Source organism: Oryctolagus cuniculus, chromosome 8 (assembly GCF_051225735.1).
Source record: "Oryctolagus cuniculus isolate XC-2025 breed Fujian yellow rabbit chromosome 8, ASM5122573v1, whole genome shotgun sequence".
Classification (NCBI taxonomy): Eukaryota; Metazoa; Chordata; class Mammalia; order Lagomorpha; family Leporidae; genus Oryctolagus; species Oryctolagus cuniculus.
Window position 1 is genome coordinate 99,111,666 of NC_142874.1, and position 4,964 is coordinate 99,116,629.

Genomic DNA, 4,964 nt, shown 5'->3' on the forward strand with positions numbered 1-4,964 from the left:
TTTAATCTACTATGAAACCATACACAAGTGAGAGAACTCTTAATGGTCACCAGAAGGTCTTCAACTTAGAAATGTTAATGAAAATAATAATAACTTACATACATTACTTTTGAAATGCCTTCTCATAAGCTATTGGTAATTATGAGTTAATCCTCATAATCACTTTATAAACCTGACATACACATTTGAAAACTGAGGTATATAATTTCAATAAGTTTGTCATGTTAATCAGTAAGTTATGGAGGCAGGATTCCAAATAGAGTAGTTGGTTCTGAGAGCTTATGTTTTTAAAAATTGTCTAGTCCTTTACATTCAGAGCAGATGGTGCTGATTTCAATAGAAAAATGTTAATCTATTTTTCAAAAAATCCATTACAAACAGTTAAAGGTCTCCCTATGCCTTTTGTATTTTTATAGTCAGAGTGATATATGTACATATACATAAGAAATGAGTGTTTAACATATTCAAATGCAAATGCAATTGAGAAGAAACCAGGTATCAGTAACTTAAGTATTTAGAATGAATAAATGAACAAATAATCTATACTGATCAAAGAACTTAATGCACTGTAAAGAAATTTAAGCTTAAAATATACTTCATTGAACTTTACTAAAGAGAGGTGGAAGATTTGATTTCAAAATGCTGTTAATACCATGGTTATTAAATCATTTTATAAAATATTTCAATTTCCTACACCTATATTTTTTGTTTTTCTAAGAGGCTGTATATTTCCTTATATCATGTAGTGATGGTAGCACACAATACATTAAAAACTAGAATTAGTTTCTTGTGGTCAGAGTTACAAATACTTATTTCCTAATTTATAACTTTTTAAATATTTGTGTTTTTTGCCAATTTAGAATTAAATTTATATGCTCATGTTCATCATGTTAATCATTTTTAAGTCTTCTAACTTTCCTGTGTGATATTTTATTAGATGTTACTAACAAGATATTAAAATGCCATCAGATTTATAGGTAGAATTTTTTAAACATTGTTATATATTACACATTCAAGATTTTTGATAAAACTATGAATTATTTATAGGCCTACCTATATTTTAAAGATCTAATCAGTTATTGCATTATCTTGTATTAAAGCTTCATAATAAGAATAAAAACTTGATTGTAAACTATATTCCTAAATGAATATAGGTCACTTTATAAACACTTTATTTTGTCCCATTGAACTATACATTTATGCCTGCACCAGTATCTTACTGATCATTTTTTTCCTTTTACCAAAAGTTAAGGTAATAGTGAGTTTTTAAAACTTCTATCAATCAGATAGATCTATACTTTTAATAATACCAGCGTTGGTTAGAATTTCAAAACCATTCACATAAAAACTTTTGATTGAAAAATTTGTACACATGCAGCCCCTACAAATATGTCAAATGTTCATACTCTTGAACCTCACAGTGATTCAAAATCCCCTGAAAGGTCCCCAAGATCCTTTCAACAGATTTGTGAGGTCAAAATGCTTGTCAGCAAAGTACTAATACATCATTTGCTTTTTTTCTCTATGGAAACATTTACATTGACGGTTCAAAAGCAATGATGGTAAATGGCTGTCACTTTAGTGCAAATAATAGCAGTGACACCAAATTATGTTAAGTCATTTTGTTTTTCTCCACTATGCATACATAGTTACATACACATATATATGCACAGAATTTCATTTGAAAACTAAAAATTTTATTAAGATGATCACAATATATGGCATAATATTTTATGTGATGAAAAGTGAGGACCACATTGAGCACTTCTGTTGCTCACTGAAATACAATCTTTGAAGGCAAAGCACTTAAATTAGTTGACCTAACCAATTGTTTCATGGAACATCATTTTTTACTAGAATGAATAAATGAATGATAAACTATGGTTCAGATTTGAATACTGGGCAGATAATTTCAATATAATGTTTTAATGGTTTTATTGTTAAAGAAGAGATTCCCTGTATTTCATAGAATTTTAGGAATAAAATACTTTCCTCTCTTCCTCATTTAATCCCTCCCTACCTCGTTCCTTCCTCTCTTTTAGTCTTTGCGCAAATGAGAGAAAACATATTTGTCGTTTGGGGTCTGGTTTATTGCACTAAGCATTATAGTCTACAGTTACATCCATTTTGTTGCACAAGCCAAAATTCTATTCTTTTTATGTCTGAGTAGCATTTCATCATGTATACAAACCATATTTTCTTTATTCAGTCATCAGTTGATGGACATCTGGGTTGATTCCATATCTTAGCTATTGTGAATTGAACTCCAATAAACATGAAGGTACAGGTAACTCTTTCATATGTTGAACTGATTTCCTTTGGATATATTCCCAACAGTGGGATGGCTGGGTTATATGAGAGATCCGTTTTTGGATTTCTAAGGAGTTTCCATGATAGTTGTACCAATTTACATTCTCGCCAACAGTGTACTAAGGTACCTTTTTTTCCAACATCCTCATTTTTTGATGATTGCCATCTAACTGGGGTGAGATTAAACCTTATTGTGTTTTTAATTTGCATTTTTCTGGTGGATAATGATCTTGAGCATATTTTCCTGTGTCTGTCAGCCATTTGTGTTTCATCTTTCATAAAATGAAATGTCTCTTCAAATCCTTTGTTTCTTAACTAGATTGTTTGTTATTGCATTTATTGGGCTCCTTTTATATTCTGGATATCAATCCTTTATTATACGCGTAGTTTGCAAATATTTTCTCCCATTCTCTTTGAGTGCTCCCTTAGCTTTGCAGATGTAATCCCATGTGTCTTTGCTTTTATTGCCTGTGCTTCCAGGGTCTTATCCAAGGAGGCTTTGCCTATGCAAGTGTCCTGCAGTGTTTCTCCTATATTTTCTCTCTTTTTTTAAGATTTTATTTATTTAAGAGGTATAGTTACACACAATGAGAGAGAGAGACAGAGACAGAGAGAAAGGTCTTCGTTCCATTGGTTCACTCCCCAAATGGCCACAACAGCTGGAGCTGCTCCGATCTGAAGCCTGGAGCCAGGAGCTTCTTCCTGGTCTCCCATGTAGTTTCAGCGGCCCAAACCTTGGGCCATCTTCTGCTTTCTCAGGCCACAGCAGAGAGCTGGATTGGTAGAGGAGCAGCCAGGACTAGAACCAGTGCCCATATGGGATGCCAGCACAGGAGGTGGAGGATTAACCTACTGTGCCATGGTGCCAGACCCCTATATTTTTCTCTAGCAAATTGACAGTAATAAGAGTGCCATGGGGTGGGGTTTGGAAAGTGGGGTAAGACAGAGAAAGAAAGATCTTCTATCTGGTGGTTCATTCTCCAAATGGCCTCACCCAGGTCTGGCCCAGGCTGAAGCCAGGACCCAGGAACTCTATCCTGGTCTCCCATGTGGATGGCAGGGGCTTAAGTGTTTAGGCCACCATCTGATGCTTTCATAAGTGCCTTAGCAGGGAGTTGGATTGGAAGCAGAGCAGCCAGGACTCTAATCTGGATGCCACCTTGAAGCAGTGGCTTAACCCTTTGTGCCACAATGCTTGTCACAAACATAATTTTTCTGAAACTAACAGTGAAATTGTCACTTCAAGAATAACAACCTATTGCTTCTTTCCAATGATAATATTTCAACTTGTGAGCAGAAGAGTTTTAGAAAATTTTATGCCTCTCCAAGAACTTCATAGCTTTCTGATACTTACATAAACTTTTTGGTGATATCTGCAAATGTGAATATTTTTCATGTTATATAACAAGCATGTAAGCATTTGGAAAACCTTAGCAACTCAGAGAACCAATGTCTCCCAAATGGTCAATGTATAGGCAAAAAAAAAAGTTCAAAATGGAAGAGACAAAAAGATAATGCAAATGAGTATGAAAAGTCAACTTTATTTCAGATTCTATATTGCAACTAAGAATACTTTTAAGAAAATTCCATTTGTCAAGTTTTGGTGTAGCATCAAAGAAGAATAACCACAATTCTCTGAACAGACTACAAAAATATCCTTTTCCAACTCACTATAAGTGTGAAACTGAATTTTCACCATCTACTTTATCAACATTTCAATACTTTGAATGCAGAAGTAGCTAACAAATTTTAGCTATCTTCTATTATCAGACATTAAAATGGATACATAAATATATAAATGATCCACATCCTTGCTGTGTTTTTCATTGTGGAAAATAGGATTGTTTTTCATGAGAATATTTATTAGACTTGTTATGTAGAATAAATTTTAATATTTCTTAGTTTTATCTTCTGAGGGAATACATATTGATATACATTTCAAAATACTCTTGGATTTCCTTAGTAAATTTTAAAGTCACTAACTTTAAACTCGTTAATTTATAAAACTACATGGGATGCTCAGACCAATTGTTGAGGATGGCTGATTTAGAACATCCACTACCCTGTCACCTTAGATAAGCACACAGAGTTGGTAATGAACTACAAAATGCTAGCTATTTCACATGCCTTCCTTATCCCAATAGAAGTTATTAAAATTATCCTAATCCCACAGTTCAACAGTGGGGGCAAGGAGAAGAGATCTTATCATTTGTTGTAGAGTTGACTACACCCAAAAGATGCCTTGGGATGGGATAATGAGGAATACAGGAGAATTTCGCCGAAGGATAGACTAGTGACAGAGGCTACTAGTTTTCTCCCAGTAGCTGTGAGTTCTCTTCCAGTATCTTACTTTCTTTTTGGTAATAGACTCAATAAATTCGATGTGAAAATCATGCTATTTGTTAGCAATTTTTAAAGATGGTTGTTACCAGTAAAATATAAGGAAGATGGTTGCATGATTTCTTTGTCCAGAATGTACAAGTGATATATGTAATCTGTATATTACAAGAAAAGGCAGAAACCACATGGTAAAGACTGTAGCGCATAGAAGAAGCTTGGGTTCCTGAGGATAATAAAGCCAACATAAAAATCATTATCTGGGTTAAAAAATTGAAACAAATTCAGCAGAATTTAATTGTTCAATGAGCAATTCA